Source organism: Chrysochloris asiatica, unplaced genomic scaffold (assembly GCF_000296735.1).
Source record: "Chrysochloris asiatica unplaced genomic scaffold, ChrAsi1.0 scaffold00134, whole genome shotgun sequence".
Classification (NCBI taxonomy): domain Eukaryota; kingdom Metazoa; phylum Chordata; class Mammalia; order Afrosoricida; family Chrysochloridae; genus Chrysochloris; species Chrysochloris asiatica.
Window position 1 is genome coordinate 8,767,839 of NW_006408652.1, and position 27,912 is coordinate 8,795,750.

At 39.2% G+C, this 27,912-nt stretch overlaps 2 protein-coding genes across 2 annotated transcripts in view; one reads left to right on the forward strand and one right to left on the reverse strand.

The window, feature by feature from the left end:
• Positions 1 to 27,912, forward strand: part of AFF2 (AF4/FMR2 family, member 2) — a 559,120-nt gene that overhangs the window by 154,161 nt on the left and 377,047 nt on the right. The window lies entirely within an intron of this gene.
• Positions 1 to 27,912, reverse strand: part of LOC102820045 (uncharacterized protein C14orf142 homolog) — a 34,614-nt gene that overhangs the window by 469 nt on the left and 6,233 nt on the right. The window lies entirely within an intron of this gene.

Below are 27,912 nucleotides of genomic sequence, written 5' to 3' on the forward strand. Positions count from 1 at the left end.
CTTCCATCTTTCTTTGATTCTATGTGTATCATTCACTATTTTGTCCATAACATCCTTCATTATTGCAATTCAAGCCTTGAATTGCTTCTTCAGTTCATACAGCTTGAAAAATTCTGAGTGTCTTCTTCCCTTTTGGTTTTCAAACTGCAGGTCTTTGAACATTTCACTATACTTTACTTTGTCTTCTTGAGCTGCCCTTTGAAATTTTCTGTCTAGTTCTTTTACTTATTAATTTCTTCCATGTGCTTTAGCTTCTCTTTGATAGAAAGTGAGTTTCCGAGTCCCTTCTAATATCTCTTTTAGTATTTTCTGTCTTTCCTCTCTGTTTAATGACCTTTTGCATTCTTTATGTGTGATGTTCTTGATGCCATCCCATAAGTCTTCTGATTTGGGGTCATTAGTGTCTAATCCGTCAAATGTGTTATTGAGATGGTTTCTAAATTCAGGCTGGATATACTCAAGGTGGTATTTAGTCTCTCGTGTACTTGCTTTAATTTTCTTTAGCATAAACTTTCATATGAGCAATTGATGTTCTATTCCACAGTTGACCTTATTTTGGCTAATGATATGGAGCTTCTCCATCATATATTCCCACAGAGATAGTCAGTTTGATTCCTATGTATTCCATCTGCTGAGGTCTATGTGTGCTTTTTATGTTTTTAAATAAGAGTATTTTCAAGACTAGGTCATTGGTCATGCAAAATTCTATTATATAATCACAATCTTTAGCATTGTTTTTCTATCACAAAGTCCATGTTTTCTAACTACTAGTATTTCCTGTTTGTGTCTAACCTTTTTATTCCAGTTACCAGTAATTGTCAATGTATCTTGATTGCATATTTGATTAATTTCAGACCGAAGAAGTTGGTAGAATTCTTCAATTTCATCATCACTGACTTTAGTGGCTGTATACATTTGACTAATTGTGATATTAACTGGTCTTCCTTTTAAGCATATGAATATTATCCTATCACAGACAACATTGTCATGCTCTTTTTGTCGATGAATGTGATGTTATTCCTTTTCACCTTTTCGTTCTCGGGTAACTAAACCACGTGTTCATGGGGTATAACTCAAAATGAGGATAAACAACTGCAAATATCCATTATTAATCAGAAAGTGGAATGTGGGAAGTGTGAATTTAGGAAAACTGGAAGTCATCAAAAACAAAATGAAATGCAAAAAGATTGGTATCCTGAGCATTAGTGAGCGAAAATGCATTGTTATTGGCCATTCATTCACAGGAGGTAATATTAAATTATCTGCTTAAAGTAAAAAATGTATACTAAAAAGCTCTCAACTTCATAAGCATGTCATTTTTAGTTTGTTGTGGATGTTAACATGTTATAGTGGAGCTAGAATCCATTTTACTTCTTTTTTCTGTCTATAAAATAAAATAATGGAACCGAACGCTCTTCAGGTCTCTAAAATGATAACACCATGTGGTTAATGAACTCACATCTGCTTTGCAAGCAGGAAAATTAAGAACTACATTTGCTGTAAAAAACAAAACAATAACAAACACACTTTGAGGTGCATTTTACCACACAAACCATACATTTTGTGTGGCAAAATATTCTTTCTTCCTACATTTCCTATCGCCTTTGTGATTGAATACAACCGATCTTCCTGCAATCCATCAAGAGTTTTCCTTATGCTCTCTAGATTGCTTTTCTTAACTTCAGAGATTTTATATGGATTCTGTGCTAGCCTAGCTTTTCTTTGTTTCTTCAAAATTTCTTAATTTTCACTTTTTTGGATGATTTGTTGCTTTTTAGTGTTTCTTGGCAGGACTAAGTTGTATTTCTATCTACCTTCACCTTCCTAATATTCAGATTCACGTTCCCTCATTAATTCTAGCCTTAAAATTTCCATTTATTATTAAGTCTGCAGTTTAATTTGTTCTTAAAGATTTTGCAATACTTTTGTTTTATGGGCCAGATTTTAAAAACTAATGGTTTTATAGTGTCATGATCTGACTCAGTTAACTGTTCAATGAATGAGGTGTTTCAAAAGGTAACAATATTGATAAAGAGGTAGAATTCCATTTTGAGTAGTGCAGTTTGGTATCTCTAATTCAATAGAAGCAAGAGATGAACATGAAGATTATACATATCAAAGAATACTGTGACAGCAGATAGGAAGTCTTTAAATATGTCAAAGGAACACCTCTGGAGAAATGTATACACACTTACTCAATGGCAATACTTTCACAATAATTTATGGAGATTTTGTTCTTCCTGTTTTTGTTAAGAAATTGAAACTAACATCTCAGTAATGGGTCTTTGACCTCAGAGTGAGGAATAGATAGATATGTTTGTGAGTGTGTGTGTGTATCATGATGGGGGTAGGTGCACATGATGTGTCTCCTCTTTTCTTCCTCTTTCTGCCCTTAACTACATCTACTCACCCATCAACAAAGAATCTTGACTTAGGACGCACATGGGTAGAAAAAGGTGAAATCTCTAAAATAATCTATAAAAAGGACTATTTTGGAATCAGGGTGGGGTATACTAATTATGTGATTGAAACTGAAGTCCTTATTGACTTTTATCTCAAACAGATTCTTAAGTGATTTTGTTGTAGGATACGCTGACAAAAAATGGAGAAAACTACCAGGTATCGACTGGATTTGTTTTGAAAGACTTTTTAAAGATGGATTTTGTAGTTGTTGTTATGTACTGTCAAATTGGTTTCGACTCATAGCGATCATATGTAGGGTTTCCAAGGAAGGGCTGGTGGGCTTGAAGCACTAACTTTGTGGTTAGCAGTCCAGTGCTTGTCCTACAGCCCCATCCCAGGAGTTCAAAGAAGAATAGATGCATAAATAAGTATGTGTAAATGAGATATATAGAAACTGGAACCCAAGATTACCTTTATGCTTTTCAAACTGCTACCTTCTACCTCATCACATAAAGTGCTTGTACTGTCCCTGTGAGGGAGGACCTCTTCTGAAGAGAAGGATTCTGAGGGTAGCAAATTTCAGTAGCAATGATCCTCAGAGTAAACAGCCAGTATGTGGTGAGCTGAAGTTTCCAGGATGGTGCAGAAAGTTAATGCTCTCTGCTATTAACCAAAAGGTTGTAGGTTCATGTCAGTGCCAGAATTTTTTTAGAAGAGAAGCTCGATCATTTACTTACAAAATGTTGTTAAGTGCCATCAAGTCGGTTTCGACTCATAGTGACCCTGTCTAGGGTTTTCCAAGGATCAGCTGGTGAGTTTGAACCACCAATCTTGCAGTTCAAACTGACCTTGTGGTCCAGTGCTTATCCAACAGTGCCACACCAGGACTTGCAAAATAGCCATTAAAAATTCCTTAAAGCACAGTTCTACTTTGCACCCATTGGTTGCCTTCAGTTGGAATCAACTTGAGAATAACTCTTTCTTTCTTTAATTTTTTTTTTTTTTAAAGTGGTGAAGCTGGCCTCAAATATAACCCAAGTGCCTGTATTTTTTTCTTAATAAAATGTTATTACTCTATAGCAGTACATCTAATCAAGAGTCTTGAATATCTGCAGAAATCTAAAGAAGAAAACAAAATGAAGTCATTACTTCATCACCCAGAAATCTCAACTGTTTCCGTGTGAGTTTGTTTCCTCCAAGATTCATGCATGTGCATCTTGTTGTTAAGTTCTGTCAAGTTGGTTCTGATTCATAGTGAGCCTGGGTTGGAAGTGCCACATTGCGGCTCAAATCAACCTTGCAGTCCATTGCTTATACTACAGTGCCACATAGGAGTAGGACACAAGTATTGAGATGACCTTGCACAGTCAGTTTTGGAGCGTTTATTTTTGCCTCCACGCGACACCATGAGTATTTCCCATCAAATCTTCTGACCTATAATTTTCAGCTTTCAGTGCCTTGCTTGTGTTTCTGTTAGTCAAGGAGTTCATCCGGCATAAGGAATATGGCACATGTTGATGTTCTAAGAGCATACTTTGTTGTTGTTGTTAAGTGCCTTTGAGTCGATTCCGATCCATAGCAACCCTGTACAGGGTTTCCGAGGCTGTAAATCTTTACGGGAGCAGAAAGCCTCATCTTTCTCCAGCGGAGCTGCTGGTAGTCTCGAACTGCTGACCTTAAGGTTCGCAGCCCGATTCTTAACCACTACGCTACCAGAGCTCCTTAAGAGCGTACTAGTCTCCTGTTATTCTAGATTGCTGTAAGGAGGTATCACAGTGGAATTTTGAATTTGTTGTTTTGTTTTGACATCAGGTTCACTGGAAGAAAGGCCTCTGCAGCTGTCGGGTGTTCAGTGAGACCCTGCTTTCATTTTTAGCCCTAGACTTGGTGTGATCTGCTCTCTGACTGCCTATGACTGACGCAGGGAGGATTCAATGAAGATTCAGGACTCCTTCATAGGTAGAACTCTGAGGAAATAGACGATTGGCTAGGGTTTCCCAAGCTGTCCCCATACTGGTGCAGCAGTGACACCCTTTATACCTGTCCCCTTGCTCTCCTTAGGTGAAGTCAATGGTGGACTATTGCTCTTGTAAATAAACCAACCAGTTGCCATAGAGTTGACTTCAACTCATGGTGATTCCATGTGCATCAGAGTACAACTGTACTAAAGGTTTTCAATGGATGATTTTTGGGATTAAATAGCCAGGCCTTTCTTCCAAGTGACCTCTGGGTGGACTTGAACCTCCAACCTTTCAGTTGTACAGCCAAGTACTTTAACCATTTGCACTACCTAGGGATTCTACTCTTGCACATATCCTCTTGTAACTGAACTGGCCATCAGCACCTTGAGGCTTAAGTTTTGCTTTGGTTCGCATTGGTACGTGAATCGGAGCCAGTTACATAGCTATGGCTTCATCCATCACAATGAAGACATTGGACTAGCTCATCTCCTATTTTCTACCCCATTGGTCATTGCCATGAGTTTATTCTAACTCATAATGACCCTGTAGGACAGAGGAGAACTGCCCCATAGGATTTCCATGGCTGTAATTTCTGCGCAAGCAGGCTGCGACATCTTTCTCATGTTATCCACCTATTATGTTTTGTTCAAAAAATTGATAACCATACCTGAGTCCTCTAATGCAGCCTCACAGGTGGGGATGGGGATGTGGACGATATTTTTTAAGCTCCCTTAACTACTTAGCTCGTACCCCCATCTCAGGATTTATTTTAGAAGCCAAGTGCTTCTTGAAAAACAATAGTTTGATGAGGTAATTTTAAATGGATTAGCAACATATGGACTCTATTTTACTTGAAATACCCATTGGTTCAGAAATAAAAGAAACAAACAGAAAGAGACTCTGGCAAAGTTTAAAAAGGTACTTTGAAACTTCACCCAGACTTCCTGTGTTTGTGCCTTTACATGACTCCCATCCCTCACAATCTCCAGGCCGTTCGGTGCCTGTTACAAGCACATGTGCACTAAGGAACCTGTAAGAATAACCTGACAATCATAATGCATGATTGAAAGTGGGTGAACATATGTAAGCAAGCACAGTGTAGGTTGTCAATTAATGAAATCGTAGCCAAAGATAGAAGAAGAAATACCAGTAGAAATGGCTGCTTTACAGGTTATGTATGATGGCAATATAATTGGCAAAGAGCAGTGATCTTCTGTGTACATCTACTCTTAATTAATCTTGAATCCCTGACAGGTGACAGGCTTCCATTGAAAATTCTGTTTTCCTCCCTCAGCTATCGACCCTTGTTTGTAAGATGTTCCTTAGTTTTCTTATTGCTACAGCTTAACCTTTTCTTTCTCAAGCTTTTAAAAATGAATATTTCATGGCATCATTTGACTGCCTTTACGCCCAGAGTTTTTCAGAAGAGTACAAATAAGGGAAGACAGGCCGAATCCCTCATCTTGACTTCTGTTGCATCAATGAGAATGTTGTTGTGTTTTTTTCCCAAAGGGATCGATGCTGTTTATCTGTTGGCACACATTAAACCCCAGCCCAAAGGATTTAGGTGATGTCTTCCCTTCCAGAAAGGAATTACCAAAACTATACAAGTCAGCATAGTAAGAGGTTGAAAGCATTTGATTGATTTAGTCAGTCATTCGTTCATTCTTTTATTCTGTATTTCCTGCTACTTCCTGTCTCACGATTTCCCTCCGTTTCTTGTCTTGGGCATGTCCTGATACTTCCTACTGCATGGGGGAAACAGAGAAGGAACCGAGCTATGGCAGTGTCATGTTCTATAATAGAAGGGACATGAGCAAGGAGGGACTCGCTATCACAAGGAAGGTGTCTTCAAGGTCTTCTCAGAGGTGACCTGCTTCGTAAAGAATGAGGGCTAGTTTACTGGCATTTCATGAGGCTGGAACAGATTGAGCCAAAGCACGGAAACATGAAAGAGGTTGGCACACTTTGGCAAGAAAGAAACTCAGCCTACTTTGTCATTTGTGTGGTGGCAGAGAGATAGATGGATTGGAGATGGGAATCCTAGGTAGAAGAGGAACATTAGTCTTTGATTATTTCTCCAAGAAACATACATATCCTTCCCAAGCACATTTGTCACTGTGTGACTGCTACAGGAAACTCTCTGATTCACACACATCTAGAGATAAAGGTTTGAGGAAAAGTAATTGTTGGTAGTCACAATAACTATCCCTCATGAACACATTCTTCCAGACCTATTGTAAAATGACTCTTTTGCAAGGAATCCTCCTTTTACCCCCACAACTGCACTTCCCCTCACATAGCAATTAGCACATATTATTGGCATTACTTTTTTTTTTTTTTTAAACAATCAAGGGGCCTTAGTGGCACAGTGGATTAAGCAATAGGCTGCTGGCAGAAAAGTTGGCAGTCCAAACCCACCAGTCACTTTGTGGAAGAAAGAGGAGGCAATCTGCTTCCTGAAAGATTTATAGTTTTGGCAAACCTGGAGAGCAGTTCTACTCTCTCCTATAGGGCCACTAGAACTGGAATCAACTAGACAGCAGTGATTTTTATTATTTTTTTTTATATTGCTCACTTTCCTCAATAGGCTATAAACATGGACTATCTCTGTTGTACAAAACTATATTCCGACGCCCAGCACAGTGCCCAAGCCCCAGACAGAGGTTTATTAATGTGCATTAAGCCTACCAAGAAGCTATGAAAGATGCAGGTACAACCTTGAGCATATATGTAGGAAAAAAAAAAAGAAAATATCTTTTAGCTTAAAGACTAAATGGAAGTCACACACTTAAAACCTGAACCATAAGACATTGAATTTGAAGACACCAAGTTGAAGATGATTAGTTTTCCATTTTCCTTTCAGAGCCCAGGGTCACTTCCCAGATCATTCTGTCTGAGCCTACTTTGTTGTTTACAGGTTTGTTTTTCTTTCTAACTTTTTTTTCCCCCTGGTTATTCTCATTAACGACAAATACTTTAATATGGTGCTAAACTGAGCCACATTAGATCAACTGGAAATCTTTTCAGGCTCTCAAAGCATGGGCATTACATATTCAAAACAGGACCTAATGTTTCAGAGCTTCATATTCTACTATAATTATATGGTTCAATGCAAGTGATTATATCTCTTCTTCAGTAACGGGCTGAAAAGTTTTGGTTTGCTGGTTCCCTCATAATTTACTGCCTAGGTATAATAGGCCAGTCTTGCGGAAAAAAAGATGATAAATGATGCTGGCTGGGATTCATAGATTTATTAAATTTCTATCAAACAGTGCAACAAAAAAAATCTGCTTAAGTTAGAAATGGGCTCAAATTTTTTAATCAAAATTCATGAGTCCTGATGCTTGGTTCAGTAGGTCCAAGGAAGGCTTGAATTGAAGACTGATTAAAGAAAATAAAAGGCTTATTTGAAGTAATTTTTCAATGACGGCTTTTAATTGGATGTTAAATCAAATTCTTATCTGCCTTTCTGCAGATAGCACATTATATAAAATACAGTTAACTGCACTACCACTGTAACGGATACACTGAATAACAATTGACTCCTTACTTTACACTCAGCCCAGAGAAGGGCTGCTGTCTTCAGCCTGTCAGAAATTAAGTATGTAAATGAATGCTTAAGTGTATGGATATGAATATGAGTTACAAGAGGCAGGGGACAGACTGAGGTTTGTCTTTCTCCTTCAAGGTGAAAAAGTGCTTGGTGACCTTTACAGATCATGGGCGGCCATGGGTGCATGTGTGCACACTTGTGTGCATTTCACCACCGAGCTTTGGCTGGGAGCTTAAATACTCCCAGAGAGCAAATACCGGCTTCATTCTCCAATGTCCCTTTCTGCCATCCATGAATGTCAGCCTGCAAAAGCAATTTCATTAGCATTTCCTCATTTTACAATACAAGCAGTTAGTGTGGTGCTAATAATGGCCCTTATCCATCCTTTGTAGGGGGTCAGAGCTGTACCACTCACAGGGAATGGGCTGTCCTTAGCCAGGCATCCCTGGTGAGTGCCTTAACTGGGGGTGGGGGGGGTCCAGTGTGTGGGGGGGTGCTTGAAGAGCACTCTGCTGAGCAAGTAAGAACACTCAAGGCCCTGTTGGGGAACAATACTGGGCATTCTGGAAAGTGCTTATGGAACAAATGCCTCTTTCACAGCTGACTGAGAGGATGGTGGTTTTCAAGAGTTAATGGAACTTTTGGAAGTGCTGAGTTAACTCCCAGGATAGAGCTTACAGATTGAGGGAATAGAGTTTGTATCGCTGGGTTTTCTCACATACATTTTTAATGGTCGATCTTTAGTAGACAGCTCATTAATTTCACAATTCTTTATTGCCAAGATTAATAGCCTTTAGATTTTGGGAAAGTTTCTTCCATTTTTGTCTGAAATTGTGGAGGAAATTTAAAAGGTGTGCTTTATAGAATTTCTAAAAGGGGAAACCCTAAAATAAAACTTGGATGTAAATACATCTTTGCTACTCTACTACCCTATGTAGATTGCATCTCTATTGTTTCCTAAATTTGAAATTATATACGACAGGATCATTTTACTGACTGAGCAATAGCCAATCTAGTAAATTGTATGTAACTTTACCATAGAGTGTTTCTATTGCAAATTTTCTTGACCATTTTTAGCACTGAATTCAGTTGCATGGTACGTTCTAAATTGCATTCATGGTGGTGGCTGTGTGCCATGGAGTCGGTTCCGACTCATAGCGACCCTATACAGGGTTTCTAAGGCTATAAATCTTTACGGGAGCAGAACACCTCATCTTTCTCCCTTGGAACAGCTGGTAGTTTTGAACTGCTGACCTTGCGGTTCGCAGCCTGATTTGTAACCACTATGCTACCAGATTCATAATACACCTACAAATGCTATCTACTGAGACTCTTTGGGGTCAGGCTTTTTAGCTTCTGTCAAGTTGGCCCTCAACACATGACACCCCTCACTCACAGGAGAACAATACCCTGTCCCGTTCTGCACCATCCCCGTGATCAGTTGAGGATCAGGTCTACTGCTGAAGTGCATGAACCAGGAATAGAACCCGGCTCTCCTGCACGGAAGTCGAGAACTCTACCACTGAACCACCATTGCCCCTGAGCTATCTTGGCATTTTATAAATGATAATAACTTGTGGACAGTGCTGAAGGGCCTGAGGCTAGTAGAAGTGGCCAATCTGGCACCAAAATCTAAGTTGGATTACCCCCAGACCCCAAGTGCTGCACCCCACTGAAGCATGCTTTTCTCCCTCTAATCCTGTGAACGGAACCTGAGATTCAGGATGCTTGCATAAATCACAGCACGGTGATTTAGAGGGTGATGTGGAATTGGAGCCAAGGTCATGCCATTGCCTGCTTTTCCCTATGATTCTCCTTTCCTCTTCCAAGTACAGTCCTTTCCTCACTCTGGTCCTGATTTTCCCTTTCGTTGAGAGCTTCCTAAGCAGTGATATTTTCTTAGACCGTATCTTTCTTGATTTTGTTTTTTGAGAGCTAACATTTCACACTGTTCCCTATCCTTGTTTGGAAAACTCTTCCTAGTCCCACCATATTCTGTTGGTTACTAGTGTTAGGATTGTTCCTAGTTTACAAATGAGAACAACAAAAGTATAAGAATGGTCATTGGCTTTTCCACCATTTCACAGCATGCAATTGGTAGACTTCAGATTCAAACAAAATCTGGCACAAGCTGTGCAGCAGCTAGAAATGTGAGAGTGATCCCTGGCTTGTAGAATGGACACTTTGGAAAGGAATCACCCAGGTAACTGAGAGGTGACAAGGTGAAAACCCTGAGACTGACGATGAGAGGGAAGACACAGCAAATGAGAATTGAGGAGGTGGACAAGAATCAACAGAATATAGAGACTGGGAAGACATATCCAACAAAGAATGGGGGACAGTGTGAAATGGCAGCCTTCAAAAACCAAAACCAATACCAACGCACAGCCATCCTCTATAGGGTTTCCAAGGAGCAGCTAGTGGATTTGAACTGCCGACCTCGTTGTTAGCAGTCCAGTGCTTACCTAATAGTGCCATAGCAGGCACTCAACAAATAGCTGCTGTCGTTACTATTCCTAGCACTCACTGTTGGTTCGCATATCACAAAGCTGACTTACACTGCCATTCTTATTGACCATGAACTTCTTGAAGTTTTAATATCTGTATATCAATATCCCTTCAATATATAGGGCTCCACTACTGATGGAAAACTTCCACAGTCCTTTATTTTCATTCTATGAAGTGAGCATAACAATGCATGCATCTTTCCAAATTCTCTGGCATTTACAGACTACAATGGAAACCACATAAATGCGCCATGTTTACATAACAGACTTAATAATTTGGTGCTAATAATCTTGTCTAATATTGAAAGGAAAGATCCATTTTCTGCAGAGAATTACTGGTCTCATCAAACATTTGTACATCATATCCACATTTGCAACCAGTTCAGGATGTGGATTGCTGTGGACAGGATAAAAGAAAAGAGAAAGGGTCTAACTTATATGTTGGCTTGCTTCTCACACAGGTGAGAGCTAGATCATTCTGGCCATGCCTGGTGTGGTGCTGGATGGCTAACCACAAGGTCAGTGGTTCAAACCCAGCAGCCACTCCTTGGAAACACCATAGAGTGTTGCAATGAGTCGAAACCAACTCGACAGCACTTAACAACAGCATGCCATGATGGTGTTTTCCAAATGAGGGAGTTTTCTTAGGAATGAGGGAGAGGTGGGATTTCCATTGCATTCTGGGATTCCCAGATTTGGATAGCAGGTCTGAATAAATTGGAGATTACATGCTGATTGTGGCAGAGAGCACCTGCCAAGTTGTCTTTCCCAATGGAGAGAGCACAGGAGAGTGAGAATGTGGCACACAGGTTTGCTACACAGGGTGGGGACTCTGGGGAATCTTTCCTGAGTGTCCTTGTATGTGGGCACCAGTGGATGTTGGGAGGGGAGTTTGTTAGGACAGGACCTACCTTGTCTTAAGTGGGTCAAAGGCAGGCGCTTAAAAACTCGTGGTCTAAACACATCTCAACATTTTTTATCTAGGTCTCTTGGATTCTTCCTAATCTGTATGATTTTCCTGACATGCTAGGTCTCCGGGTGCCACATGGGGTTTGTGCCCTTTTACTAGCTTAAGGGTTGGCAGCTAGAACTCACCCAGCAGCACCATGGAAGAAAGACGTGGCAATATAAGTTTTGGAAAAATTACAGACAAGAAAGCTCCATGGTGCTAGCAGTTCTGCTCTGTAACACACCAAGCAGCCAGGAGTCAGAATCAACTTAATATTAGGCAAGGGGTTTTTAACAAGTTTCTCTGACATGACTTGTTTTTTCCTTCTTCCTGCCTTTGGATGTGGGCTTTTCTTCCCTTTGCCAGGAATGTCCTCCTTCCTCCCTCTCTGCTAACCCATACAATAGAGCAAGGGAGGTAAGCTAAGATCTTTGTTGTTGTTGCTGCATGCTGGCAGAGTAGAACAGCCCCATGTGGTTTTATGGACCTTAATCTTCTCAAAAGCAGATTGCCAGGTCTTTCAAAGCAGCTGAGTGGTTTCAAGTCAGCCACCTTTTGGTTAGCAGTGGAGAGCTCTTTGGGCCAACAGGACTCTGGCCCTTTAATGTGCTGCTAGCCTGTTCATCTACCTCTGTGCTCCTCAGCATCACGTCTTGAACAGAGGATGATCTTTCTTAATATTGAAGGAAGGAAGGAATTAATGAAGGAGAAAAGGAAGGAAAAGAGAGAGAAAGATGGGCAATTTAGTCAAACCACTGGGGGAATCAAACAACTCGTTAATAATCCAACTATGCAGTTTGCACATCCAGTTTTATTCCTGAAAAGCATCCCAATTAAAAAAAAATTGGATTTCAAGTGAGAATGTCATGGTCACATTAGTATTGAACGAGCCACAGCACGTCCCTGATTTAATTATGTTCTGTGAAAATCTAAGTAGTGATGTAAGAGCATATCCCTTTTGGGGCATTTGCTGTTTTTTAATTTAACCTTTGTGGCAGCTGAAACCATCTCCTCAATAAAGCCGTATTATCTGGTGAAGACCCTAATGAGCGTTGGCAGCAATTCATGCTTTTCTTTCAACTGTGTGGAAGAAAAATAGTATATTACTTGCACAGATATGTTTCTAATTATAGCTTTTGCATTATACTGTTTTAATTGTCTTCTTAAATGCAATGTTTGACGGTCTGCCAAGAACTTCTCAATGATTTCTTCATGAAGCAAGGGGTTTTTAGACATTGACTACATTTCTTAAAACTGTACTTTTGCCCACATTAAAAGCCACTCATCCCTACTAGAGTCACAGAACAGCCTCTTCTCCTTTCACAGAACACCTCATCCCCCTCTGCATGAATGAGGAGACCAAGGCAGGGAGAGCTTAAGCAGCCATTTATATAGCTCACTTCTCCTTTTTAAGCTCCAAGACCTTAGGGATATTGTGAAGATATAGCTGTTTGTTTGTTGGGGTGGAAATAGGATTAAATGAAAAGAAACCAGACCAGAATCACTCACTCAACTCCACATTTTTATAGCATGCATAATCTACTTTCTTTTTTCCCCTCTAGAAGTCATGAAAGATGTTCTTTATTTCTTGTTTTACAAAAATAGCTGCCCCAGGGTGTTGATAATGCTAGTTTAAATTCTTCAGAAGAATCTGTGAATTATAACTGCTCTGATAGTTCTGCGGCTATTTTTAAGTTTGTGTTTTTGCTCAGAAAATTATGCACTGTGGGGTAAATGTTAAGTGCAATTATATATCACTGAAGGAAACTTTTGAGGTCATAACATAAATGGAGTGCTTAAGCCTGAGGAGCGGCTGGTGATTTTGAACTACCGACCTTCCTGTTATCAGTCCAATGCCTCATCAGGAGTCCTTACATGCATATGAGATGATTGAAAATACCGTAGCTTGGGTAAGGTGCACCTTAGTCCTCACTCACAGTGACATATTTGCTTTTCAACATGTTAAAGGAGTCTTTTGCAGTAGATTTCCCCTATTCGATATGTTGTTTGATTTCTTGACTGCTTCTTCAATGGACATTAATTATGGATCCAAGTAAAATGAAACCCTTAATAACTTCAATCTTTTCTCTGTTTCTCGTGATGTTGCTTACTGATCCAGTTGTGAGAATTTTTGCTTTCTTTATGTTGAGGTGTTTATTTTGAAGACTGTAGTCTTTGATCTTCTTTAATAAATGCTTCAAGTTCTCTTAACCTTTCAACAAGCAAGATTGTGTCATCTGTATGCTGCAGGTTGTTAATGAGTCTTCCTCCAATCTGGACGCCCTATTCTTCTTCATGTACTCAACTTCCCAAATAATTTGCTCAGCCTACAGTCTGAATAAGTATAGTAAAAGGATTCAATTTTGATGTACACCTTTCCTGTTTTAAAACCAGTTCAGCAAAACATTATATACATGTAATATTAATACTGTTGTTCGATTATTTCTGCATTCTGTTGGTTCACCTTTCTTTGGACTGGACATAAATATGGATCTCTTCCAGTTGGTTGGCCAGGTAAGCTATCTTTCAATTCCTTGGCATAGACTAGGGAGGGCTTCCAGTGCTGCATCAGTTTGCTGAAAATTTTCATTTTTTTATTCCGTCAATTCCTTGAACCTTGTTTCTATCCAATGCCTTAAGTGCACCTTGAACGTCTTCCTTCAATTCCATCGGTTCTTGGTCATGTGGTACCTTTTGAAATGGTTGAACATCGACCAATTATTTTTGGTACATTGACTGTGTCTTCCTTCCATCTTCTTTTGATGCTTCCTGTATCATTTAATATTTTACACATAGAATCCATTCAGTATTTCACATTAAGGCTTGTTTTTTTTTCTTCAGTTCTTTCAGCTTGGGAAATGGCCAGCATATTCTTTGCATTCATGATACTTTACTTTGGTTCCTGAAAATGTCCTTTGAAATCTTCCATTAATCTCTTTTAAGTCATCATTTCTTCTGTTCGTAAGTTCACTTGATGTAGTCAAACTATGTTCTGCATCCTATTAAAAGGGTACTGAAATCCTATACACATTAATTATACAAGAGACTCCATTATGCTACATGTAATATGTGACATGCACAACAAAGCAACCCTACTATATAACTTTAATATTCTAATAAGCTGACTCTAATAAACATTAATTCCACATTTAATTACCAATCTCACTGTCTGGTTTCTTAGAATCCTAAGGACCTTGGGGGGATTGAGTTTGATTTCCACATAGCTTCAAAGCCTTTTTCTGGAGGGAAACGTGAGCTAATATCTGTTTTATTCCTCTCTATAAATTCCCGTTTACCAAGTACAAGCAGGACCATGTCCTTGACCTGAGAACTGCACTCATATGTATGTGTGTACATTCTTTAGAAACTGGCCACATGAACTTCTGATGTTATTACAGTGACTTAACACCTGGAGGCAGCACAAGGAATTTCATTATAAAAGCCTAGGAACTGGAAACCTCTTGATCCTCTTGCTTTCTCAGTTTTGCATCACTCCCTTAAACATGCCCTCCATCAATGACTGAGGTGGTGGAAGGAAGCATGAAAGGGAGGCAATGATAATGTGTTTCTGTGCCTTGAGGATCCAAGGGCTATTAATGGACTGCTTCTATGGATCTAAACGTTTGACCTTTCTTAATCCCAATGAATGGAATGAGTCTCCTTTCACCTCTTGTTCCTGCTTTGCCCCTCTCCTACTGCCTCTCTGCACTACCAGGATGAAATCTTGTCGTAGCTCACTCAGTGTTCAGCTCTTAGATATTGTGGAAGGAACAATGAGACACTTTTGAAGTGTGATGTGCTGGGTTCTGAAAGTGGTGTGATGTGAATCACAAATGTCCTGTGATTTGATTTGAGGCCTTTCCTTTTTTCATTTTGGGAGACTCTTCCATTGAAATCTACTACTGAGGAGTACAAGAAGAAGAGGAGGTAATCCCTGGTTTCCAGAAGTTCATAATCGATGAGGAAAGCTACAAGAACTGTATTAAGAATTAAACTGAAATAAACAATTAACAAAGCTCTCTACGATGCCCTAGCATGTCTATGGGCGATGGCTACCTGGGTAAAGGCTTGAACATGTGGTTGTCTTCCCTTTCTCATAGATGAGGTTTTTCTTGGTGGTTTTTGTGGTGGTTACATTTTATGAGTATCATAAAGAGTTTAGGAGTTCAGAGGACAGATCAACACTTGAAACTTTCTGATTGCCTCTGAGCACCGCATCAGGTTACCATTTTATATGTGCTCACACCAGAAGCTCACAGGCTCAGTCAACTCTTTACAAATTATATATAAAGCCCGTGTACAGATTATGACTGAACCTGCTTTTGTTGCTCGTGTCTTCCAAATCACTGGCTTCCAAATCTGAGGCTTTGTCTGTGCTTAATTATGATATTCCGTTACAGAAAAACATCTCCGTTTTTCCAGTCTCCCTTAATCAGAGCCTTTGGTCTGACCTCTTACCTCTTGATCATGTTGGATGTGCTCCCCAGCAAAACAGCAGAGCAGTCCTTGTTCAGGTTACACTAAATCACAAACTGATGAGTGGTGACAGATTCTGTAGCAAGTTGAGATCACATGTTGTTTGAATCTTGCCTCTCTGGGCCAAATTCCAATAGAAAACAAAAATAAAAAAAAAAAAAGATAGAGAGGGTCACTGCATATGTCCAGAGAGTCTAAAATGAAATTACAACAGTACTAGGACATCTTATTCAGGTCAGGGAAATATATAGAATTTTCTAACAGCAAAACCCCAAATACCCAAACATTATTCAAACTGTCATACAGCAAAATAGCCAGTTTACAAAGTCATCTTATGGGATGACTCCTAACTTTTGCTAGGAAGACTGGAATAACTTCTGTGAAACTTGCTGTAGGTTATCTCAGCTCTTTCCTCATTCAAGGATACCAGTGAGGCATAACAGTTGAAGTTAAAACATTAACTAGTTTAAATGTTTACTATTGTTGCCGTTAAGTGCTGTTGAGTCCGTTCCAACTCATAACAAGCCTGTATAGGGTATCTGAGGAGCAGTTGTGGGTTTGAACATCCAACCTGGCAGCTAGCTGTGCTGTTGGTAACTGCCGTCAAGAGGGTTTGGGCTCCAAGTGACCCTGTATAGTAGGGATGGAGAGCATCCAGCCTGCGGATCGTGTGGTGGTGGTGGTGGCTATGTGCCGTGGAGTCGGTTCCAACTCATAGTGACCCTGTACAGGGTTTCCGAGGCTGTAAATCTTTACGGGAGCAGAAAGGCTCATCTTCCTCCTGCGGAACAGCTGGTAGTTTCAAACTGCTAACTTTAAGGTTCACAGGCTGATTCGTAACCACTATACTACCAGAGCTCCTTGCAGGTCATGTAAGGCCCATGAAATCATCTGGTCTGGTCCTGCTGAAGCAACTGCAGCTCCAGCCATCATATTGGTGGTGGTGGTTATGTGCCGTGGAGTCGGTTCCAACTCATAGTGACACTGTACAGGGTTTCCGAAGCTGTAAATCTTTACAGGAGCAGAAAGGCTCATCTTCTTCCTGCGGAACAGCTGGTAGTTTCAAAATGCTGAACTTGAGGTTCGCAGTCTGATTCATAACCACTATGCTACCAAAGCTCCTTAGCCATCATATTAGGGATGAGATAAATGTTTGACCAAATATAGCAAGCTAATTTTTAAGTTGATAATTTTATATGGTCCGTGAATGATGCTATAAGTTTTGGCAGAAAAAAAAGTTTCTCCACACCAGGAAGAAAGCGCTCAGCATTTCTCAAGCTGAGGGAACTAAAGAAAAAAATCAAACCTTAACTTGAAATATGGGTAAAATACTGAATTATGCAGAAAGCATTAAAAGAAGATGGAAGGAATATACAGAGTCATTGTTCCAAACAGAAATGATTGATGTTCAACCATTTCAAGAGGTAGCATATAATTTCAAGAGGTGATGGTCTTTCCAAGAGCCAATGGCCAAGAAGCCCAAGGTGCATTGAAGTCATCGGCAAAGAACAAGACTGAGAAATGGAGAAAGACAAATTTAAATCTTTCAACAAACCAATGCAACACTGGAGGCACTCACTCATCTATGCCAAAAAATTTGAAAGACAGCTACCTGGCCAACTGAAAAGAAGAGGTCCATATTTGTGCCCATTCCAAAGAGAGGTGACCCAATGGCATGTGGGAAACATCAAACAATATCATTGATATCCCATATGAGTAAGGTTGTACTACAGATAATACAAAAATGGCTGCAACCATACATTGACAGAGAACTTCCAGAAGTTCAAGCCAAATTTCGAAGAGAATGTGGAACGAAGGATATCATTGCTGACGCTAGATAGCCCTTGACTGAACATAGAGAAAACCAGAAAGATGTTTACCTGTGCTTTATTAACTATGAAAAGGCTTCCAATGGTGTGGATCGTGACAAGCTATAGACAATATTGCAGAGAATGAATATTCCGGAACACTAACTTGTGCTCATGAGGAACCTGTACATAGACCAAGAGGCAGTAGTTTGAACAGAACAAGGGAACACTTACCGGTTTAAAATCAGGAAAGGTGTCTAATTTTCATTATGTATTCATGGGGATGCTAAGGGTAGCTACTCCACAATGAAAGTAGAAAACCAATCGTGGTGTTGGTGAAGAATATGAACAAAACAGAGTTAGAAAATACACAACCAGAATGCTCCTTAGAGGTGAGGATGACAAGACTTTGGCTCACTTATTTTGGATATGCCATGAGAGAAAACCAGTTGCTAGAAAAAGACATTTTGAGTAGTGCCATGGATTGAACAATGTCTCCAAAATGTATCAACTTGCCCAAAATGTATCAACTTGCCTTAGTTGTTTCACAGGTATGTAGTTATGTCATTTGACAGTCACGTAATGTTATAATTGTTCCCCATGACGTGATCTGATATGATCTGCCAATCACTTGTAAGGGGATTAGAATGGGATGTAACATCTTTACTGAGGTCACAGCCTTGGTCTTATATAAGGGGAGTTTCCCTGGCATGAGGCTTGCATCACCTTTTAATCTTACAAAAGATAATGAGAGAGAAGCAAGCAGAGAGAGAGGGGGTGGGATCCTCAACAGCACTGACAAAGAGAACCAGGAGCAGAGCTCAACTTTTGTACACAGGGTCCCTGCACTGAGAACCTCCTAGACCCTGGCAAACATTGTTTTTCTAAAAATGTATCCATCTCTTGTAAGTTTTCTAATTTGTTGGAGTACGTACATCTTTTCATAGTATTCTGTTATTATCCTTTCGATTTCGTTTGGTTCTGTTGTGACATTGCCCATGTGGTTTCTAATGTGTGTTATTTGTGTCTTATCCCTCTTTTCTTTATTAGGTTTACCAATGGTCTGTCAATTTTGTAATCCTTTCAAAGAACCATCTTCTTGCCCTATTGATTCTATTGTTTTTCTGTTTTCTAGCTCATTTATTTCTGCTCTAATCTTTATTATTTCTTTTATTTTGGTGGCTGTATGTTCCCTCTGTTGGCCTGTTTCTTATTGTTGTAGATGCTGTGTTAATGTGTTAATTTTGGTTCTTCTTTTTGGATGTGTGCATTTATTGCAATAAATTGTCCTCTCTGCACCACTTTTACCATGTCCTAAAGGTTTTGGTATGTTTTGTTTTCATTCTTGTTTGTTTCTAGGAACTTTGTAAATTCACGTTTTATTTCTTCTACTACCCAGTCACTTTTCAACAGAGTGTTATTCAGGTTCCATGTATTTGACTGTATTTCCTTGGTCTTCCTATTGTTGATTTCTAATTTGATGGCATTGTGGTCTGAGAAGATGCTTTGTAGTATTTTGATATTTGTAAATTTATGGAGGTTTGTTTTGTGACCTAAGATATGGTCTATTCTGGAGAATGTTCCATGTGCACTGGAAAAGAATGTGTATTGTGCAGTTGTTGGGTTGAATGCTCTGTACACATCTATGAGGTCCAGTTGGCTGATTGTGTTGTTTAATTCCTCTGTGTCTGTTTCAAGTTTCTTTCTGGTTGTTCTATACATTTTTGCAAGTGTTGTATTAAAATCACCCACAAATATTGTAGATTTGTCTATTTCTTTCTTCAAATCTGTTAGAGTTGGCTTTATATATTTTGGAGCTCTTTCATTGGGAGCATAGATATTTATTATGGTTATGCCATCTTGCTCAATTGTCCCTTTAATCGTGGGATAATGTCCATCTTTATCTATTATGCTGGTTTTTGCATTAAAGTTTATTTTATCAGAGATAGTACTGCCACTCCTGTTCGTTTTTTATTGCAATAATCATGGTATATATTTTTTCCATCCTTTGAATTTTAATCTGTTTTTGTCTCTATGTGTAAGAGGTGTCTCTTCCATACAGCATATTGAAGGATCTTGTTTTCTTATCCTTTCTGCCACCCTCCATCTCTTAACTGGTGCATTTATTCCATTTATATTCAACGTAATTACCGATTGGTATGGATTAATTGCTCCCATTATGTTTTTTATGTGTGTGTGTGTGTGTGTGTGTGTGGTATTGCTGCTTTCTTTGTTCTGGGTGTCTTCCTGTGCTGAATTCTTTTTTCTGTGTGTGTTATTTCTTCTCAGTTTCTTCATAGTTTTAATGTTTCCATGTTCTTTTTGGATTTTTGTTTTCTTGGTATGTTGTGTAGTGTTAATTTCCTTTGAGGTTACCTTATAGTCCATTAACTTTTCCCTCCATCTAATGCAGTCTATTTTATTCTGAAATCTACCTGACCTTCTAAACATCTGGATCTCTATTCCTATGTGTTTACCTTCTTTCACATTGTAATTATTTTGATCATAGACTGACCTCCCAGTTTCTCTTAGTTTGTTCTTATAGTTTTGTTCTGTTCTCGACTCCTCCATCTGTCGATTTAATTCTGGGAAGTGCCACGTATATCAATCTCTGTTTGTTGTCTATTCTTGACTATCAGTCCACAGAACTCCCTTTAGGATGTTTTGTAATGTAAGGTTGGCTTTGGAAATATCCCTTAGCTTCTGTTTATCCTGGAATGTTTTGATTTCACTGTTGTATTTGATTGATAGCTTTGCTGGATAAAAGATTCTTGGTTGACAGGGTTTTTTTTGTTTTTGTTTTTTTTCTTTCTTTCTGGGTTTTATATATGTCTCCACATTGCCTTCTTGCTTGCATGGTTTCTGCTGAGAGATCCAAACTTAATCTGACTTGCTTGCCTTTGTATGTAACTCTTGTCTTTTCCCTGGCTGCTTTCAGGCGTTTCTCCCTATCTTTGATTTTGGAGAGCTTGATTATCATATGTCTCAGTGATTTTCTTTTGGGGCTATCCTTCCTGGGGTTCATTGAGCTTCTTGAATGTTTATCTTTTCACTTTTCAGGATGTTAGAGAAATTTTCTTCAAGTTGTTCTTCAACTATTTCCTCTGTGGACTTTTGTGAGTCTTCCTGTTCTGGAATGCCGATAATTCTTCAGTTATTCCTCTTCATGTTGTCCAACAGGAATCTTAGACCTTCTTCGGATTTTTTTATCCTTTTTTTTTCTGCTTGTTCTTCTATCTTAGTGGCATTGAGAGATTTGTCTCCCAGCTCATTACTTCTGCCTTCCATCTCTTCTGTTCTACTCCTTTGCCCTTTCAGTGTATTGTCTATTTCTGATAATCTACAATTGACCATTTGGACCTCTTTCTGTAAGTTTTTAATTGTTTCCAATGCTGTATCGATCTTATTTGATTGTTCCTGACTTTCTTCCTTTCCTGACTTCTTCCTTATTTTTCTCAATGCCATTGTAAAATGTTTTGAAACATTGCATAATGATTTTCTGAATTCCTTCTCAGGCCTTTCCAAGGCCTGCCTTCCTTCTAGAATGGAGTCCAGGTCTACCTCTACGTCATTTGTCTCAGACATTTTATCTTGTTTCTGGATATGTGCTGATATGGTCATCTGCTTTTGCTTCTTGGACATGTTTAGTGTTTGTCTGTGGCCTTAATACTTAATGAGTGTGTGTTTTGGTATTTTTATGCTTTCTGATTGCCTCGAGGTAAGATGTGATCAGGATATGGGCTTCACTTTTCAGTCTCCTTATTGATTAACTCAGAGTAACTTTCCCAGTTGTTGTCTTCCTTCCTGGTTTATGCCAGTTGATATTGGTTCTTGCCTGGATTGTTGGGTTTTATAAGGTTTGATTGTAGCCTGACTATATGGCAGCAGTTGCTGTCTCTTCTTGAGTAATATAGGGAGAGAAAGAGTCCCCCAAAGTTAAAAAAAAAAAAAAAAAAAGAACAACAACAATAAACTGGATACTGTAGTCTTTAATCGCAGGAAAGGGAGAGGAGAGAGATAAGAAAAGAAAAGAAATCAGTAGCCTAATATGGGTTTGATTTTAATATCCTCTTTCAGTTTCTTGCCTTCAAGCCCACCTGATAAATTTCAAGATGCCACTGTTGGTATTTATGCTGTTTTTCAGGATTTCATTTTCAGCCTGTTTTGTTTTTAAACTCTCCCTCTCCATACCCTTTGGTCTGTCGTTTTCCCTATTAGAAAACAGTTCAGGGCCAGCTATGGCTGTTTTGAGCTGGGTGCTTACAGGTTTTAATGCTGAGAATATCTGTGCACATGTGTTGCTGAAGAACCCACCCATGGTGGAGGTGGGGGGGTGTCCACTCACTTAGGCACCCCCTCTAGTCACCAGAATGGAGGTGTATAAACATTGGGTGTCCAATGAGCAGATACCAAAACAAATCAGAACAAAATGAAACCATCAATGTATATTGTCCACCTTTGCTCTGAGGTTCCAGCGGCATTATTCCTTGGCTGGTCTGCTTGCTCCTCCATTTGGTCTTGCTATTTGGTCTCACCCAAGTTGTCAGCTCTGGGATGCTGGTTCCGGTATATTCTAAAGTATGAGATCTTTTACTTCCGTTACAAGTTCCACTAGCTATAAGCCTTCAAGCTTTTAAAATATTCCTAGATATGTGGTTTAGAGTTTTAGAGCTCTGGCCTGAACCCACTTCACTTGGTATTCTGTGGTATTGCTGATGGAGAACTGCACTGCATCTCTACCGTATCTGCCATCAAGCCCCGCCTCTCCTGAATGTTATGCTTTTGAGAAGCAAATATCAACTTATTTACATGAAGTGTGATGAGAACAACTGAAGAATTGCCTTATTTCTCTTTGTTGTCTTGATACAAGTAAATTTGCATCTTCCTTTACCATGTCTGAAAAGTTTAGAAATTCGGACAGGCAGGATGACCTTTTACAGTGTGCAATGTTAAAAGTAAAATACATGAAGCAGATGCTTTGCCATGAAATTCTGCTCACTTTACGGTTGATCAGATTGCGATAGTACAGATGGACTATTGTGACAACTCATGTAGAAGCTTAACCCAATGTATGTATTTGGAATCTAGGTTTTAGACAAGAAGCACATATCAAACAGAGACATGTAAACACAATGAGGGCATGATAAGTGACTTAATCTTGGTTTCTCAAGCTATTACATTTGAAATGACTGCCAATCAGAGTGAGACTCCAGAAATATCAAGGAGCTATCACATGAGCCAGTACTAAACACAGAAGGCCTTTTCAAGAGGGTCAAATGTTAAAGAGGGTGCAATGTTAAAGGCGTATCCAATTTAATGTTGTTGTTAAGTGCCGTTGAATCAGTTCTGACCCATAGTGACCCTGTATACAGTTTCAGTGAGTGGCTGGTGAGCTTGAACAGCCAACCTTGCAGCTTAACCCAACTTTGCAATCCAGTGCATTAGCCCACAGCGCCACACCAGGACTCCTCCAATTTAATAAGATTCTGATAATTTTAGGTAATTTTTCAGTTCTAAAATAATCCTGCAGCAGAGTATAATTTTCAGGTTGTGGCCAGTGCTATAGCACTGTTCCTTATGGTGTAGAGTAGGGATCTTCAAAGCCCAGCCCTTTATGCCAAAGCCAGCCCACCACTGCCTGCTTCTGCAAATAAAGTTTTGTTGAAACACAGCCATGTCTATCCATTCACGTATTGTCTATTGTTGTTGTTGTTAGGTGCCATCGAGTTGGTACCGACTCATAGTGACGCTATATACAATAGAATGAAACACTGCTCGGTCCTGGGCCAACCTCACAATCATTGCTATGTCTGAGCCCATTGCTGTACCACTATGCCAATCCATTTTGTTGGGAGTCTTCGTCTTTTTCGCTGACTTTCCACTTTACCAGACATGATATCCTTCTCCAGCGACTGATCCCTCCTGATAATGTGTCCAAAATATGAGAGATGAAGTTTTGGCCAGCCTGGCTTCCAAGGAACACTCTGGCTACACTTCTTTCAAGACAGATCTGTTTGGTCTTTTGGCAGTCCAGGGTACTTTTAGTATTTTCCACTAGTAATTTTAATCATGGAATAATCTGTGATCAATACAGCTATAGATTGCTTAAATGTAATATTTCTTAGATTATTTGAATACTAACAACAAAATTGTTTTGTAGAATCTTTCTACATTGAGCTACAATGTTATTAATTACAAGATGATTAGTACCTGAGTGGAAGCCTTTTTCACTGCTCTCTTTCTTTTTCTTAATTACTGTTTTATTCTCATAAAAGTTACTGATACAGGTTCACAAATACTCAACACAACATTATAGCTAATGCACTAGAAAATTTGACATCAGCGATTATAAGAACACCACTAGCAAAACCAACAACAGTGAACAAGTGTGTGCTTGTAGAGTGTGCAGATAGAACATGATTTAAAGCATCTTTGTAATTGGGTAGTAATGTCAGCTCTAAGTGGAGCACATTAAAAGGTTCAAAAAGTAAATCAGCATAGAGTTTTAACCTTGTGTGTACATTGAATAGAAGTCATGGCAGCATAGTAGGCACGCATTGGGTTGCTAACCACAAGATCAGCAGTTCGAATCCACTAGACAGTCCATGGAAAAAAGATGAGGCTTGCTGCTCCCATAAAGATTTACAGTCTCAGAACCCTAAACAGGGTAACTATGAATCAGAACCAACTTGATGGCATACATGGGCAAACTGGTCTTGCAAAAAGTGTCTCTGTGGTAATAGCTAAAGGAATATTTATATGAAAATTAATACATTTCTGCTGCAACAGAGCACAGACATTTTACAGACAGTCCTGACAGTGTCACGTAGTATGATCCACACACCCCCACATCTCCCTAGTGATGCTACTGCAAAAGCTGTCAGTATGTCTCCTATTAACAGCAGCATTTGCAATCCAGTCTACCACTGTGTTCTGTTTAGTTCAAACCCTGGTTTTAGGTCAGCTCTCCTAGACTGACAAGCTCTTTAAACTGCAAATTCGCTCTTTGGTGTATTTGCCAAATGTTTATGGAGTCTCAACTGGATGCCAGGCACTATGCCAGGGAGCATAACATTGAACATAGTTTCTGTCTTCATGGGGCATTGGCAAAGTCTGTGTCTCTTTAGTTGTGGTTGCCCGATGCCTAGCATAGCATCTGTTGCATAGTAAACCCTTAGTGATGTTTATTGAATAAATGTCAATTGATTGAATGAATGAATGCATGACAGAGAAAGTGGGTGATACAGTTCTCAGAAAATTGAGAATTGGTTCCTCTAAGCACCGTCCTCTGTCAATAATGACATATAAGTCTCACTGTACTTCTTGTAATATTGGGGCTCTGCTAAGACCTGGTCCATTGCATTGTTTAGTGTCTCATCATGAAGACCTAAAGAAGCAAGTTTCCCTAGATCTCAATATGAGGAAAAGGGATCTTCCTTAGTATCTAGTTGGCTCATTTTCATTTCATGAGAAAAGGAGGAGCCCATTTTCCCTCAGGACCTCATTTGTAACCTACCTAAAGTTAGTCTCTTGTTTTTGTTTTTTTAAAGAAAGGATATGGGCTTTCCTAATCTTGGCTTTATCATCCTTATTTCTTTCATTTTTATTTCATTGTACTATCTTTATCCCCTTAGCTGCCTTACATCTATTTTGTGATGCAGCAGCATTGAAACTTATAAAATGTAAAAGTACAGGCGGCATGAGGCCACTGACACTTACAGCCCAGACCGGGGATACTTTTTCTGGATAACATAGTACTTGGACTTCGTGTGCCCTTGGCTAAATCACTTTGTATTCATTTTCAAATAAATGTAATACGTCGTTGTTAAGTGCCTTTGAGTCGATTCCGACCCATAGCAACCCAATATAGGGTTTCCAAGGAGCAGCTGGTGAGCTTGAACCACCGACCTTGCAGTTCAAACGACTTTGCAGCTCTCATCAAAAGCATAAACACTGAGAAACATTTTTTATGTTTGAATATCTTGAAGCATTGTATAGGATAAAGGGATTCTGGTAAAATATTTTTCTAGTACTTGTCACTGTGATGGTTGCTCACCTCCAAGAGAGTCAAAAACAAGAAGCCCAAATCTTGATCGTTAAGATGTGTATGGGATCATACCACAGTGGGTCCTGGGATGAGCGTTTATTTTATGATGCCACATTTCAAAAACGTATTACTTTGAATTTACAAAAAAATATTACTAGAGGGTTAATTTGCTATTTTCTAATTCTTTTGAACTGATTTTTCTATGATCTGGCAAGTTAGGAAATTAGTAAGAGGAAATGATGAATGCAGTCATGCTCAAGTTCTGTGCCACCAGAAAGACATCTTTGATTCCCCACTGATGAATTTTTATTTTTTATCATTGCCTTTATAGTTGTGCCACTTGGTGTCACCCACTAACAATGATAATGTTGTCCTGATAGCAGAAGGAGTATTTAGAGCAATAACTTTTAAAGACTTCATTTCGCAAACTTCATGCTTTAATATTCAAATAATAACTACATTAATTTGTACATTAGTCACCTGAAATATCATATCCTTTGGCACAGGCTTAATGAGAATTGTCATAACAGTGCCAAAAAAGAAATCTTATGGTCACCTTTTAAATACCAAAGAAAATCCCCATTGTTGTGATAAAATACAGATGTGGCATAGAAAGAAACTTGCATAGTGAGCAGGAATAGAATATATAATTAGAACAAAGAGGGCTTAAATCAAATTAATCTTCCTCTGACAGGAACAGTTACATTTACATCATTGAGTGCAAAGTCATGGCCAAAATTGAAATTAGAAACAGATAATTATGATAAGAGAGGACACTTATGCTGACTTTTCTCATGCATAATTGGATAGCATACAAAATGCAATGCTAGTTCTAATTAGAGTTAGCATTAAAAGATGCCGGTTTTGATGAATTCTGGGTTTTGACATAAAGTAAGTTGCTTACATAATTAACTGTGGACGTACAAATTTGTTTGCCTGTTTGTTCAAGATCCACAACAGGAAGTGAGTTTAGGAATGCAACTTTAATACTATCAGTGAGATGAATGATGCCATATTTTCATCATGTTGGTTTTATATTGTTTGTTTCTGTTTTGTTTGATTGTTTTGTTTCTGAAACTTGAATTTTCTTCTTAAACTCTTCCATTTGTTTCCTCTGCAAACATGTATCTTTTTTAGCACATGTCCCTACACAGCCACACTGTAGCCAGTTGTTCACTTGCATGCACAAAACTGTTGGAATGTCACAAGACTTTGGAACACAGCCCACCATTTCACCTCAGAGTTCAAACTTGTTTTTTCTGAATAATAATACTCAAAGGAAAATGTTGTTTCCCTCTGACAGATCTCTTTGAAATATTTGTTCCTTACCTCCTTACTAGACTCATTCTCTTTTACTAGATGACATTACCAGCACTCCTGGCAGTTGATGGAGGCAGGGTAAGATATTGGTCAGCATTCTGGGGCTTCTAACTATGCCCCAAAGTCCCTATGTAGTTCACAAATTTAAATCAATCTTGTTGCTGTTGTTAGGTGCCAACGAGTCAGTACCAACCCGGAGTGACCCTATGCACAGCAGAACGAAACACTGCTCGATCCTGGGCCAACCTCACCATCATTGCCACACTTGAATCCATTGATGCTGCCACTTGGCCACACCATCTTGTCGGGGGAGGGGGGTCTTCCTCTTTTTCTCTGACCCTCCACCTTACCAAATATGATATCCTTCTCCAGTGACTGGTCCTTCCTAACAATATGTCTGAAGTATGAGAGATGAAATTTGGTCATCTTGGCCTCCAAAGAGCACTCTGGCTGCACTTCTTCCAACACGGATTTCTTGGTTCTTTTGGCAGCCAATGGCACTTTCAACATTCTCTTCCAACACCATAACTCAAAAGTATCAATTTTTCTACGGTCTTCCTTATTCACTGCCCAGCTTTCGCATGCATATGAGGTTATTGAAACCACCATGGCTCGGGTCAGACGCAACTTAGTCCTCAAGCTGACATCTTTGCTCTTCAACACTTTAAAAAGGTCTTGTGCAGCACATTTGCCTAGTGCAATACGTCGTTTGATTTCTTGACTGCTGCTTCCATGAGTGTTGATAGTTAATCCAAGAAGAATGAAGTCCTGCGTGACAACTTCAATCTTTTCTCCTGTGATAAGAATGTTGTTTATTGGTCCAGTGGTGAGGATTTTTGTTTTCTTTACATTGAGATATATTCCGTACCAAAAGCTGTTCTCTTT